At 41.0% G+C, this 15,785-nt stretch overlaps 1 protein-coding gene across 7 annotated transcripts in view; it reads left to right on the top strand.

Annotated features, from left to right (window-relative positions):
• Positions 1–5,664: 5,664 nt before the first annotated feature.
• Positions 5,665–15,785, top strand: part of ANKRD46 (ankyrin repeat domain 46) — a 50,581-nt gene continuing 40,460 nt past the window's right edge. The window contains exons 1-2 of one of the 7 annotated variants that reach the window (XM_005613231.4): positions 5,665–5,855; positions 9,127–9,280. The gene's annotated coding sequence lies outside the window, so the exon portion shown is untranslated. Of the gene's footprint in view, positions 5,856–8,450; positions 8,590–9,126; positions 9,281–15,785 lie in introns of those variants that run through there. The other 6 variants (XM_023648772.2, XM_005613232.4, XM_070222418.1 and 3 more) reach the window with 6 other exon arrangements.

The raw sequence follows: 15,785 nt of genomic DNA, 5'->3' as shown, positions 1-15,785 counted from the left end.
TGCTTGAGTCTGAATGGTCACCAGGAGTGTGTTTTCAGACTAACATGAGAGTTAAGATCCCTCTAAGCCTAAAATTTCGGTTCAGTTTGAGCCCCTGGGGCGAGCTAGGCACCATTCTATGGGTGAAGCAGACCCTTTAACAACCCAGATTGCTAAAGTTGTCTAAACTGCTCATTATCTGGGGCAAGCAGACATCCTAGGGCCTTTTGGGAGAGCATGAGCCCCTCCTTAGCTTCTCCTTTGCCCAGACTTAAACCCTGACTGGGATGGTCTCTAAGGAGTGGGAATATTAAAGAGTTAGAAAGGAAGCTTAGGGCCAGAAAGGAATGGAGAGAAGGCAAGGCTAGCCTGGGCTAGGAGCTTTTCCCACATTATCTCCTGCTGCCTTGCCTTGCCCACTTCTGAGAAAATTTATAAAGCTATGGACTTCCTGAGTTTCTGGTGCTTGTTTTGAAGTATAAAATAAATGATCAGATATGTGGACATCATCCTTTCTTATGTATTTTGGGGAGTTTTTCTTGACTTTTTCGATGATATGCAGCAGTGCTGTTTGGGAGATCATTTCTTAGGTGCTTTGGAACCCAAGTTCTCACCTAATCCTACACCCCAAGGAAGATACTACTTTCACAGGCCTCACAGCTCATGTCTCATTACTCAGTGATGCTGAGATCAGGCAGTCACAGGCATATCGTCTCAGCAAAGAGCCCCTGTAACCCAGGTGCCCTGAGATTATGGAACCAAGATAGTCTGATTGACATAGAGTGATGGTGTACAGGCTACTCAGAGACTCAGCCTAGGAAGGGAACTCAGAAGTGATGCATGAAATTTTTCTACAATTTTCTACTTAAGAACATTTAAGTTCCACACAGGATGAAAGGCATGACAGTGGAATGGAAAATGACCCCTCTGACCTGAATTCTGAGCTGGCTTCTGTCTCTAGTTAGCGTTGTGAGTTTAGGCAAGTTACCTAACTATACGGCCCTTACTTTTCTCATTTATAAAATTAATTGTAGGGGCTGGCCCCGTGGCCGAGTGGTTAAGTTCGCGTGCTCCGCTGCAGGCGGCCCAGTGTTTCGTTAGTTCGAATCCTGGGCGCGGACATGGCACTGCTCATCAGACCACGCTGAGGCAGCGTCCCACATGCCACAACTAGAATGAACCCACAACGAAGAATACACAACTATGTACCGGGGGGCTTTGGGGAGAAAAAGGAAAAAATAAAATCTTTAAAAAAAAAAAAAAATTAATTGTAAGAACATATGTGTATGCTGGATTTTTTTTTTTGGTCAACTTGGTTAAGTCAGGGACTATGTTTCCCAGAGTCCCCTCTCCTGTGTGGGTCCAATTTAGAATTAGCACAAGGAGGACCTGGCATGAGAACTGGGAGACAGAACAAGGGAGTGGTTGTTACCTTCCAAAGGTCTTTTCGCAGTCAGATACAGTGACTTGCAAATGCCAGCTTCTCAGCTGTTTGCAGCTTGTTCTTGCCCCCTGCACTCCTTATCCAGCTCTTCTTGTCTGCTGGCCTTGCTGACCAGCAGAGCCCCAGGACCACCACCAGAGGCTTGGTGGGGGTCTCACCGAAGCAGTAGCTACACAGAGGCAACAGCTTGCATAGATCTCTCCACGAGCTCCTCCTCAGTGGGCCCACTTCAGTGAGACCCAAGCCGTGCCTGCCTTCCCGGAATCCTCAGACACACTAGTCTGTGACTTTTCATCTGATCCTCCAACATCCCCTTCCAAACCTTCACTTCCTGGACTCCTCCCACAATTGTGTGAGGTAGAATGCCTATAATAAATCCGTTATCCTATAACACAGTAGTTCTGCTTCTCTAACTGAACACAGCTTCTCACTAGTCACCTTTAAAGGCTTTGCAAAGCAATGCATTTGCTTAAACCTGTGCAACACGTATTCCCTTATCAATGATCAGTTACTTAACTTTTGGAAGGGACGGTTAATCGGGGCTAGGCACTAAATATGTCCTGTCACATACATTGTTTCGTCTAATATATGTGTGAAAATCTCTGTGGCTCTGGAATGTGTGGGTAAGTGTAAAGAAAAACAACAAATGGGTGTCGTAACAAGGAGCCAAGCTCTTTTCTTTTTTTCCAGGAGTCCAGCTGTTAGTAACTCCAGAAATTCAAGGACATATAAGATGTTTACTTTGCAATTAGCAAAGGCAGAGAGATCCGTTTCTGAAAGTTTTGCTTGAATATTTAATTTCTAGTTGTGCTGGTTGCTGGAGGAAAATATGTTCCTAGGCTTCAACTTTTTTCCTCAGTTTCCAAATACAATGTCTGGCACACACATACACACTTCATTTTTTCTGGTGGTTTAAATGTTTAAACTGTTGGGGAACTGAAATGAATCTAACGCTGGTGTAGATAAATACATGCTACTTGTCTCATACCTGTGACTTACTCATTCAATGAGTGTATCTTGAGAACTTGCAGTGTTGTTAAGACGCCTGCTTCTTGCCAGTCTGGTATGTGAGATGGGAGGCTTGTGGAAGCAACGCTTTCCAGGAGCATGTCTCCCTCTGATGGTCATTCTGCAATACTACACAAAACCAAAATGCCTTCTGGAAGTGAAGTAGCACTCAAAAACAAGAAGGAATACCTCCTTCTTTGTAGGCACGGTGTGTTTTTGAAACACCTCCCCATTCCAACACGTCTGTTTTATACAGGGACAACTGGTTACACGGGGATGGTTGCGAGATCACTTTGAGTCTGTTCTGATAAGCATTCAATTATGTTTTTGAAAGTTGTCTTTGCATTTTCTAAGACTGAATATATAATCAGTAAAGCCGAAGCTTTTTTCCTTAAACAGAGGAAAACTTCCTAAAAGAAAATCCTACCCTGAACAAACGTTTTCTGTAATCCATCCATTCATTCACTCAGTTGTCTCCAATTCGGTGATTCTCAACCCTGGCTGCACATTAGAATTCCCTCAGCAGCTTTTAAAAATATGATGCTGGGTTGTACTTCCAAACAATTCTGACTTGGTTTTGGTTAGGGCCTGAGTATGGGTATTTTTAAGTTCCTGTGGTGATTGTAATGTGCTTCCAGGGTTGAAGACTACTAAACGAATATTCTTAAACACTTGCTATGAGCCATTCATTGTGGTAGTGCTAGATTCAATGGTCGGGATACAGGTTGGCTGCACTGACCTTCTGACATCATCATTCCCAGGCCACACATACTGTCCCCTCTGTCTGGAACACTTCTTTTGTTCATCATATAATTAACACCTCATCCTTTGTATCTCACTTATTCAAAGGCATTACTGCTCTCTTCCGTCTAAATTAGGTTCCATATTATTTGCCCTCATATAGCATCTCTCCTCTTTTCTTTCTTAACACCTATCCCAGTTGTAGTTACACATATTCCTCCCCATTGGAACTCTCACAATCAGAACTCAGGACCAAGTAGATTTTGGTAAGGAGAAAGAGGAGCAGATTTACCTGAAGGAAATGGAGTTTAAGGTTCAGGGCACTTGGACGGGCTGAATAACATCCCCTCAAAGATGGCCATGTCCTAATCCCCAGAACATGTAACTATGTGACCTTGCATGGTAAAAAGGACTTTGCAGATGTGATTAAGTTAAAGACCTTGAGATGAAGAGATTATTCTGGGTTATCCAGTTTTGCCCAATGTAATCCAAGTGTCCTTATAAGGAAGTAGGAAGGTGAAAGTCAGAGAAAGAAGATGCAAGGATGGAAGCAGAGGTCAGAGGGAAGAAAAGATGCTACCCTGCTAGTTTTGAAGATGGAGGAAGGGGCCATGAGCCAAGGAATGTGGGCAGCCTTTAGAATCTGGAGAAGGCAAAGAAACAGATTCTCCCTGGAGCCTCCAGAAGGAATGCAGCGCTGCCTACACTTTGATTTTAGCCCAGTGAAACCGACTGGGACTTCTGACCTCCTGAACTGTAAGAGAATTAATTAGTGTTGTTTTAAGTCATTAAGTTTGTGGTAATTTGTTATGGTGACAACAGGGAACTAATACAGCCTCCCCTTGTGTAGACCCCTTCCAAGACCCTGGAAGTATGTTCACATGGTCAGTTGTTTGTGTAAAGCTTGCAAAATTAAAATATTTTCACTATAATTGATTAAGGCTGCTGTCTCTTTGCACTCGGACTTCCCAAGACCCTCTTCTCCTCTGGCTGAGTAGCGTGGAGCGGTTACAGACCTTTTTGGGCTCTAGCTAAGCGGAAATGCAGTTGGATATACTTTGGTTTGTGTTTAGTTGGACATGTTCCTGTGGTTCATGGTCACTTGCATGCAGCATTGCGTTATTGCTGGAGTGTGGTGATGGCTTCCATGAACTCCCCCAATGCCCACTGTGTTAAAGTCCACAGGTGTGGTGGCGTGAAGGAGTCATAGAATATGGTAGCATGCAGTTCATTCCCTTAATCCCAGCAGAGGAAAAGCTGTCTGCACAGTCCCTACATTTTTTCAGATCAAACAAAAGCAGTAATTCATGAAGATGGAGAGATACATTTGAATAGGCTCTCAGATTGTTTGATAAACCAATTAATGAAGAGGAGTGAATCATATGAACACATTGGGAAAAGGTTCAAATCCTTTGCTGATTTGACATAATTTACAGGCATCAATAAAAATATTATAAACTCAACACACAACCACAAGGAGGACATCCATAACAAATCGGTTAATGTCATCGATTTTAAGAGTATTTAATATTTGTGATTAGTCACTGCACAAGCAAATGTGAAATGCCCTGAAATCTTATAATTCTTATATGAAAGAAATTGGATAGTTTTCTCAAATTTGACAATAATCCTAAACATTTACATGACATTTGCAAGAACAAACTGTTAGACTGATTAATAGGCCTTGAATGAATAGACATGAGCTATCCTAGAGAGTGGCTTGGTTGGGTAAGTATGCTCAAATTCAGAAGAAGTGATCACTGTGCAGAGGAAGTCTTGGCTGTAGGTCCAGAGTTGGTAAACTTAAAAAAACAAAAAGTTTCCAGTAAATGAACTTCCCGCCACCCCATCACCCACTATATTTTTAGGGATTTTTTCTTCTTCTTCTTTCTCCCCAGACCCCCCCTAGTATATAGTTGTATATTCTAGCTGTAGGTCCTTCTGGTTGTGCTACGTGAGATGCTGTCTCAGCATGGACTGATGAGCAGTGCCACGTCTGGGCCGGGGATCCGAACCAGAGAACCTGTGGGCCGCCAAAGCCAAGCCATGAACTTAATCAACCACTGGGCCACAGGCTGGCCCCTATATTTTTAGTTTTGACTCTATACATGCTGCATTTAGTCTGGGAATCCTAAAAAGTGGGATGTAAATATTGAAACCATTTTTGAAAAAAACTCAAGGTCATATTTTAGAATTAGAGTAGTCAGTCATTAGTTGCGATTATTAATAAATCAACTTGGCTTATACAGAAGACGTAGCGACCACCAACCAACCATTAATTGATGCCTATAGCTCTTAATAACACTGTCCTTGCCTTTGAAGCCTTCCTTTACCTGACGAGGAGGGATGTATATTTAGAAAAGGGCATGAAAAGTGCAAAATGCTCCTGGACTCAGACGGCAGAAACCTCTTTTAGGTCGTTTTTCCCTACTCCCCATGCCGCAGTTTTGCATCAGCCTAATTCAGACCCCACTCGTAGGAGTTTCCGATTCAGAGCTGGCCCAGCCGCCGTGCGGGCCGCCCGCCTCCAGGGGGCGCTCCGCCGCCGCCGCGTGAGGCCGCTCTGGCCCAGCGGGGGCTCCGCTGGTCTCGGTGGCGGGCCCCTCACCTCCGCCCGTCGCCGCCGCCGCCGCCCCCGCTGGGAAGGTACTGCAGCTGTCGCCTCTGCTCGGCCGACTCGAAGGTACCTGGGACGGGCCGGTGGGCGGCCCCAGGGTGGAAAGCGCTTACACCTCCCCTGCAGGCTTTGAAGCACCAGAGAGCCCTGGGCCTGGCCGAGGGGCCTGGGGGGGCGCGGCCGCCCGGGCTCCCCGCACCTACGCAGCGGCCGGAGGGAGCCAGACCGGGCTTCGCGGGTCCGGGGTGGCTTTGTCGCGGGGCTGCGGTGCTCGCGGGGGCTGGGGAAAGGCCAGCGAGGTTCTCGCTTGTGTTTGCGGGGGAAGGCTCTGGTTGTCCGCCGAGGGGGGCCAGCTGGGGTTTGCCGGCCGCAGCCCGCGGGCCTGCGGTGGTGGCGGGCGGCCGCGGTTAATCGGGAGGTCAGAGGGCCAGCCGAAGGCCGCAGCCGGCGTCGGTAGGCCAGGACGAAAGCGTGCTGTCGTGGTGTTAGCACGGACACTGCATGGGCCTTCCTCAGGAACCCGCAGTGTATGCGACAGAAGCTGTTGAGGTGTGCGTGAACGGTCCGGAATGGCGCATGGCCCCGGGTCCCCGTGTTAAAAGACAGCATTTGCCCTTTAATTCACATGCAGTGCGAAGAAGCCAATTGTTTACTCCCCAGATTTTCCACCTCAGTACTCTGCCTCGAGAAAAAGACGTATTCTTAAAAATTCCACAGTGTTCAGAATTGGCTACAGAACATAATGAAGTAAATAAACCAATGAATAGTAACACTTCTCATTCTTTAAAAAATAACGGTGGTGTCAAGGAGCTCCTAGCTTAAAAAGCTGTAGTATCAGTGGTGTAGGGATTGTTATAGTAATAGCTCTCTTCAATACTTAACTACGTGTCAGACATTGTGCTGAGTGCTTTGAATACCTAGGAACTTTAGTTAATCCTGCAGCAACCCTGTGAGGTACCATTTCCATTTTGCTGATAGGGAAACTGAGGCAGAGAGGGTCTAAATAAATTTGTCCCAAGTTAGACAGCTAGCAAAGAGTGAGCTGGAGTTTGAGCCTCCCTTTCCTTATTTCAGTGTCCCTGCTTCTGTTACTTTTCCAAACATGTTGTATAAGGTTTTGTTGTTGTTGTTTATTAAGGTGATTTGTATCCTGAACTGCTTTGTCTCAGGCTTAATTTTCATGGCTATATGCAAGAGTCCTATACCAACTCCTTTTTGGTTTAAAAGGAGTTTAATGGGGAAAATGTTTGCTCATTAGTGATAATAAAGTTAAGCTTGGACTAGGGTCCTCACCACTCCAAGACAGTTTCGTTTGAAACAGAGAGGGGTTTATTTGGTTTTTAATGAGCTTGTTTACTTTTCTTCATTATTTGTGTTTCAATACCACTTTTATTGAGTTCACTTGGCTTTTGCAATATTTTGACAATAGTGCTGAAATGAAAAATTTTTCGACAATGGTTAATATTTTACAGGATGTAGGAAAGGCATTGGAGAGAGACAAAGAGGAATAAAGAGATGTTTGGCATATTAGAGCAAGTTGAGTTACTTTCTATGGAAGATAAAGAATTTTCCCAGTTCCTATCAATGCCAGAAGAGAAATCATATTTCCAATTGTGAAAAGAAGTTGGATGTTATAGTGTCCTAAATCTCTCAGCCTTATCAGGATTTAAAAGTTTGCACAGTCAGCATCCATATAGCACTTGTATATTGAGTGCCTTCCATGGCCAGGTACTGTTCTAAGCTCTAGGAATGCAAGAGTGAACTGTGCAACACAAAATCCGTGTTCTCATAGAGCTGACATTCTGCTGGAGGAAGTCGGGGGGTGAAGACAAAAAACAAAATAATTTTTAAAAATTAAAGTAAAATATATCCAGTCAGATGGTAACAGTTGCTAAGAAGAAAAATAAAGTAGTGAAGGGGGCTAGAGAGCACCAGGGAAGGAGCAGTGTCATGGAGAAGACTCTTGAGTACAGCCTGAAGGAGAGTGGGACAGCCACGCAGCTCTCCAGGCGATGAGAACACCAGGCAAGTAAAGCCTGGGAACTGCCAGTCTTAGTGGAGCGCCAGCAAGGAGGCCAGGGGGTTTGAGGTGGAGAGGGGAGGGCGAGAGATGTTGCAGAGCTAACTGGTCCTGGTAAAGACTTGGGATGTTTTTCTGAGTGAGGAGGGAGATGGTTCAAGGGTTTTGAGCAGAGGAGTTTAGGGGATCTGACTTAACAGTTTTAAAGGATCACTCTGGGTCCTGTGTTCAGAATCCACTGTAGGGACAAGGATGGAAGCAGGGAGATCTGTTAGGAGGTGGCAGTAATCCAAGTGAGAGGATGGCAGCTTAGATCAGGTGGTAGCAATAGAGTAGTAAGAAGTGGTCGTATTCTAGATGTAACTGACAGGATTTGCTGATGGATTTGATGTGGAGTATGAGAGTAAGAGAGTGAAGCACGGCCCCAAGGCTTTTGGCCTGAGCTTTTGGGACCATGGAGTTGCTATTACTGAGATGGGGGAGACTTGAGAGTGGAAAGAAATGGGGTCGTCAGTGGAATGGGAATCAAGAGTTTAGTTTTAGACATGTCAGGTTTGAGATGCCTGTTCACATGGGGTTATGCGAGGCTGGAGTTCAAGGGAAAGGTCCTGACTCAAAATAGAAATTTGGGAGTCATGAGCAAATAGATACTATTTAAAGCCATGAGATTGTATGAGATCTAGTCTAAAGGAATGAGAATTGAACACTGGAATTTTCCATATTCAGAGGTTGGAGAGATTAAGAATCACGAAGGAGACTGAGGAGGAAAAGCCTTTGAAGGTAGGGGTGTGGCATGCTGGAAGTCTAGTGGAGAGGGTTTCAAGAGGAGAAAGTGGTCAACTGTGGCTCTTTCTGCTGATTTGACAAGTCAAGTAAGATGAGGACTGTGAAGTGACCATTAGATTTAGCAATGTGAAGGTCATTGGTGACAATGCAAGGAGAATAGTGGGGGAGAAAAGCCTGATTGGTGTGCTTTAAAGAGAGAATAGGAGGAGAGGAGTTGGAGTCTGCAAGTATGGGCAGCTCTTTAGAAGAGGTTAGCCATAGTTTTTTCATATATAAATTACTTGAAACCACTGTAGTCATTTCCACAGTAAATAATTTTATTTCCAGCTTCAGTTACTTAGCAACTACTGTTGGATTATTTTTATCAATGACTGGTGGAAATAACTATACTACCCCACTGATAATAAAGTATTATTAACCTTGAAAACCAATACACACTGAAGTTTGTCCTTTTTGCATAATTTCAGGGCTCATAAAAGTGCTTGGGTGTGGAGTGTGTTCCTTTGTCACTTATCTTTGTTCTTACCTTAGGCTGAGAAATTAACTTAGAGGTGCTACAGACTGCATTTAAAACGAAAAAACATGCACACGGAAGTTGAGAACCGGGATTTATTTTGAAGTATGCTTTCTCAGTAGTATTAAGGACGGTGCTGCTGTACATCATTTCTATTATAAGAATTAACTTGTAAGTAACACAATAAGACCGTACTCGTCTATTGTTAGTGATAAAATGTTAAGACTAATACTTCATTGAGAGTAAATAATATGAGTTAAATAAGGCAGCATGGTTTAAAAAGGTAGTGAATGTATAAAAGAGTGCAACTTTTTATCTCAAGACACGAGTTTGGGTTCTTGTTTCTGCCCTCAGCAAGTTAATGCTCAACTCCAATACAAAATAATCTCAGGGTCTATAGAATAACTAGATTTTACACCATTTTGACTGTAGATGTAAGCTCTTTCCATGGTCTTGTCATGTACTTTTTCCATAGCAAATTAGCCATCTGTTGCATTGTAAAGATTTAAAGTGATTAAATAAAATATTTTGAAGTTTAGGGTTATAGCTGCTGATTTTTTTTTATCCATTAATTTTATCCAGAAGGTGATAGGTCCTGCAGTGTACAGATCGAAATCTGTTTTTTAGCTGTGGAAAGTATTTTCTTAAGTTTGTGCCTTTCGTTTTGTTCTTGTTTTTTACTCGGAATTTTCATGCTTTGGCTCTGCTCTCTAGTTCTCATAATCATCTCATACATCCTTTTTAACTTTTTTCTTTTGCATATCTTCTCAAGTTAGGCCTTTCCATCACTGATTTGATTTCCAGTGATATTTGTTCTGTTCCTTACTACTTATAATTTGGATTTTAAATTTCTTCTATGTTTTTATTTAACTATAGTCCTTTTTAATCCAGTCTTCTTTGAATACTATTTTTTCTCTCTCTGACTTAATTTTTTTGTATATTCCTAAAAGCACAGTTTTTTCTGGATTTTTCTATCTTATTGTAAATAATTTTCAGTGGTGTGCTTTTCTCCATGTAGGGCTAATGAACTTCTCTTCTGGTGGACTTTTTCATTGACTCCATGTTGACTTTCTTTTATTATTCATCCTTTAAAAATGAAAGAACTTTTGAGATTGTCACTGTACTATTGAGTTTATCACACCAAATTTGCTCAATACCATTCTGCTAAAGACTTTCTCTAGATTTCTTTTAAAGAAAGTAATTAGAGAATTGAATTTTGTGTAGACATTCCATAGAGGACTCTATTGTGGTGTTTGTGAAAGATTTACCTAATTAAAGTAATTTTTAGTATTATTAGAACTTAAGTTTCTGATTATACCTTTGTAATAAAATCCTTTTTTCCAAACAAGGAAACAGACATAAGAATGATCAACTTAGCTTAAACTTTATGTATAAGAATAAAATCAATGACAGAGAGCTAATTTCCAAATTAAATAGATGCTTGTTCATTTTTCCTTTTTTTCCAGCTTTTATTGAGGTATTATTCCCAAATAAGAATTATATATATTTAAATTGTACAGCATGATTTTTTGAAGGTGTAGAACATGATGATTTAGTATCTTTATACATTGTGAAATGATTATCACAATCAAGTTAATTAACACATCCATTACCTCACCTAGTTACCTTTGTGTGTGTATGTGTGGTAAGAACACTTAAGATCGACTCACCAAATTTCAAGTATACAATACGGTATTATTAACTATAATCACCATGCTGTATATTAGATCTTCACAACTTACTCATCTTATAACTGAAAGTTTGTATGCTTTGACCAGCATCTTCCCATTTCCTCCATCCCTCCAGTCCTTGGCAACCACTGTTCTGCTCTCTGGTTCTATGAATTAAGACTTTTTTTTTTTTTTTTTTAAAGATTTTATTTTTTCCTTTTTCTCCCCAAAGCCCCCCGGTACATAGTTGTGTATTCTTCGTTGTGGGTTCTTCTAGTTGTGGCATGTGGGATGCTGCCTCAGCGTGGTCTGATGAGCAGTGCCATGTCCGCGCCCAGGATTCGAACTAACGAAACACTGGGCCGCCTGCAGCAGAGCGCGCGAACTTAACCACTCGGCCACGGGGCCAGCCCCTATGAATTAAGACTTTTTAAAATTCCACATGTAAGTGAGATCATACAGTATGTCTTTCTGTGTTTGGCTTATTTCACTTGGCATAATGTCCTCTGGGTTCATCGATATTGTTGCACATGGCGGGATTTCCTTTTTTTATAGCTGAATAATATCCCATTTATGTATGTGTGTGTATACACACACACACATGTGCGCGCACACACACACACATACATACACACCACATTTTCTTTATTATTTATGTCAGCAAACCCTTAGGTTGTTTCTATATCTTGGCTATTGTGAATACTGCTGCAGTGGACATGCAGATGTCTTTTCAAGATAGTGATTTCATTTCCTGTGGATGTATGCTGTTGACTTTAAAAATAAAACAGCCGGTTACTTTACCAGCAAATTGAATTTATTTGCGAATAGCCAAAGAATCACAATTTGGGATGTGCATGCTATGGCAGGCCTTAGGCAAATCCAACAAACAGCGGAGAGAACATTATTTTCTAGAGAAAAAGGAGGACATTGGGAGGGTTTGTTTTGAATGAAAGTCCATTGGAGAAAAGCAAGAGTTCGAGGTGGTGATAGATTCTCATTGGCTGAATTCCTGGGGTAATCAATTTCTATTTGGGATGCAGTGTACATTTCTTCCTGTAGTTGGTGATTCTTTCCTGTTGACGTCTTTCTGTTGGGGTCTGTAATTGACTATCTTTCCTGTAACTGACCTCCAGTGATATTGCATGGAGGCTTTCCCTTCTGACCGGCTCCATTTTAAATTAGAATTCCCTCTATTAATTTTCTCAATACCTAGAAGTGGAAACTTTTACTTTTTTTAGAAACTGAAGCTTCTCTTTGTTCACCAGGATTGTTAGCACTTCCCCTAAGGCAGTGTATAGAAATCTTAAATAATTTAACCTCTGACTTGCCAGTAATTATTAGAGAAACAAAACAATTCTAAGACCAAAACATTGTTCAATAAACAGTAGATATACACCCATTTGATTGAAGAATGGACATTTTTTTGGTCCCTAGCTCTCTGTCATGTAGCCATAAACAAACATATGCCAAAGAAATACTGATATTTATGTGTATTCAATAAGCTATCCAATAAGCAGTACTTTTTGGCAAATTACAATCAGTTGAAAGATATATGCACGTTATTATTTAGGGAATATACCAAGTTGGTCAGAAACAAATGCAGAATACAAATGGTTTATGTAGCTACCTTTTCCACATGGGGCTTTTGTGAGACTAGATACTCTGCTGTGTTTTACTTTTTAAACTAAGTATATAAAAACTAGCCAGATAGCCTGTATTTTTTTCCTGTAGCATTATAATGTTTTCTTTTCCTGTAGCCTAAGTTTAATTTAAAAAAAAATGTCCTGAGTGTGACATTGTTGGAACAGTTTGTCTACGCATTTTCACTTTGGTGGCAGTTTTAGTCCTAATGTCAGTCAGTTTTTCCAGTAGCCAAATGACACTGCTTATTTCATTTAAATTTCTCTCTGCCCCTTCCCCGTCTTTTGGCTGTGTTTTGCCTGTTGACTGTTAAGCCAATTTTTTTGGAAAACAAAAACTCGTATTGTCTATGAAAGAATTGTCCCACAGCTAGCTTATTTTTATCTCACTTGTTTACTCAGATTATCCTTTTAACTTGTTCTTCAGGTTATCTCTTGGTCAGTTCCTAGAATTTACCCAGCTCTCAATCAGTGTCTAATCTCCTGAGCTGTTTTTTTCATTTAAATGTGAGATTTCTTAGGCCTTACTTCAACTTCTTGAAGAGAGTTGGGTATCATTGCACCCCACACTTCCTTTGACTTGTCTTTTGCTGAAACATGCAACACAAGCAATATTATTTTTCTCCTTAGAAAGAAATGACAGGCGTATATAGCAGTAGGTATCAAGTAGTAATGACGACTTTAGGTTCTGTGTCAAATATTTAAGTATTTGGTTCTAAGTAACAGAAAACCTTATTTAAACTGTATTAATAAAAAAGTGACTTTATTGATGGCTGTATTTGAAAAGGCCAGAGTTAGCACGAGCTTCAGGTGAGGTTTAATCAAGGTTTGGTTCTATTTCTCTGTCTGCCTTTACCCTGTGTGCTTCCTGTATGTGTGTGTGTGTCTATATATCAAAACAACTAAAGGAATTTTATGTATTTTTTTACTTTTGAATTTTTTTAAAGATTTTATTGTTTTCCTTTTTCTCCCCAAAGCCCCCTGGTACATAGTTGTATATTCTTAGTTGTGGGTCCTTCTAGTTGTGGCATGTGGGACGCCGCCTCAGCGTGGTTTGATGAGCACTGCCATGTCCGTGCCCAGGATTCGAACTGACGAAACAGTGGGCCACCTGCAGCGGAGCACACGAGCTTAACCACTTGGCCACGGGGCCAGCCCCTAAAGCAATTTTAGATGTTGTGTTTGCACAACATATTTTCAGAAAAAAAGAGAATGTATCGCTCTAGCATTCCAAGCTAAGAGTCACTGGACTGGTCACATGTCTACCTGTAAATAAACCTCTCTAGGTAGGGGAATGTAATATGTTCCATGGCTTAAAATAAGCAGGGTTGACCACTTCAAAGCAGTGAAGAGTAATAGTGCTGGGTACTAATGGGACAGGAAAAGGCAGGAATAGATTCTAGGTAGGCAACCAGTCATGTCCACTACAGTGGCATCGGGCATCTGAGGGAATAAAAACTCATGATTGGCTTTAGATCAAAATGGTACATTAAGTTCATTTTTTAGCACATGACAATAATCGATAAAATATAAAAAGAGAAAACCAAAAAGATGTAGTCAGAATAATAAATAAGTTAAACGTCTCTATAGAGTGGAAGCACAAGGTGATGAGTGGAGCTGTAGCTGTTCTGGAAGTGAGCAGTGGCAGCCAAGAATTTGGCTCCTGCTGAGTGATGAGGATTAAAAGTACTTCATATAAGACAGAGGACTGGAGTAAGGTTATGGCTTAAAGTCAGGGCCTTGGGTAGAGATTCCCTATGCATTGGAGGCTGAATAAAACTGCTCTTGACTGCTGCTAGAATCTAATGGCTTGAAGCTAGACCTAGCGAAGTGGGAAGACACAGTCTTACAGCCAGAAACTGAACCAGACTTTGGCTCACTGACTGGATCTGTAATAAACCCCACTGTCACTGAGGGAGAAGAGCTCAAACTTACGTTTTATAAGTCCTGGTTCTGGACTGCATTCCCAGGTGGCAAAGGAGAGGCAGCTGTATGAGGGAATAAGCATAGAGGGAGGAGGAATGGAGAGCAAAACCAAACAAATAACCCTTTCTTCTGAAATAAGCTTGCAGCTGAAATTCTAAAATGAATGAAAAAGGCCTAGTGTTCAGAAAAACCCAACCAAGAATATTAGGATTCGTAATAATATTATGAATTCAATCCTGATGTAAATAATTTTAGGAAACCATCCAGCAAAGACTTTTAAGTGTCTTTATGCTCAAATGAAAAAGAACTCACATTTATTAAAAATGAACAGTAAATTATGAAACAGGAAGTAACAGGAACAGATGGATATGAAGAACCAGTTAGAACCCTTAGAAATGAAAAGTACAGAGGTTTAAATGGAAAAAGAACAAGTGTGATAAACTTTAGACTCAATCCAGCCAGTGAGAATAAGTGAATTAGGAGATAGTGCTGAGAACTGCACCTAGAGTGTAGCACAGAAAAGCTTTTTTTTTTTAAGAAAAGGATAAATTGATAATCGAGTTTCCAACATGTCTAATAGGAAGATATGGTGGAGAAGCAATATTTGAAGGTAATAAGTGAGAATTCTCCAAAATTCAAGAAAGACGTGAGTGCTTAGATTAGAAATGCACTCTGAATTCCAAGCAGGATAAATGAATTCTCCTAAATAGACCTCAGTGAAACTGCAGGACATCAAGGATAAAGTGGAAAACTTTAAACCAAAGAAAAAGAAGGTGACATTCTTTTCACAAGAACAACAATTAGACTGAAGCAGACGTCTCCTAGCAGTAATAGATGCTGGGGAACGGTAGAGCAATAGCTTCAAAATGCTGAGGAAAAGTAACTGGCCACTAAAACCTTATAATCATATGAACTGTTATTCAAGAGTAAAGTAAAAATAAAGCCGTTTTCAAATTTACAAGGACTGAAAGAGCTTACTACTCACAGATGCTCACCCAGATACCTGAAGGATGAACTTCAGCTAGAAGAGTGAATCTGGGGGGAGGCAGGGGATTTTTTTTTTAAAAGTGATCCAATTGGTAAAATGTTGATAAATTTAGTTCTTTTTTTAAAGTTTTAGGAGGTACTTTTTTTTTTTTATGGTTGTAGTATTTTGCTTTACACGATCAAAAGCTTTGGATTAAAATTCTAGAAGAAATTTTTATTTACTAAAATATTCTTAAAGTCATTATTTTTAAAGGGTGCCTTCAAAAGGTCTCCTTTTTAAAAAAATTTTTATTGAGTTAATGATAGGTTACAATCTTGTGAAATTTCAGTTGTACATTATTGTCTGTCAGTAGTGTTGTAGGTGCACCCCTTCACCCTTTGTGCCCACCCCCAACCCCACCTTTCCCCTGGTAGCCACTAATCTGTTCTCTTTGTCCACATGTTTAAATTCCT

This window comes from Equus caballus, chromosome 9, assembly GCF_041296265.1.
Source record: "Equus caballus isolate H_3958 breed thoroughbred chromosome 9, TB-T2T, whole genome shotgun sequence".
Lineage (NCBI taxonomy): Eukaryota > Metazoa > Chordata > Mammalia > Perissodactyla > Equidae > Equus > Equus caballus.
The sequence above is the reverse complement of the archived record's forward strand: the minus strand, read 5'-3'. Positions and strand labels throughout refer to the sequence as shown.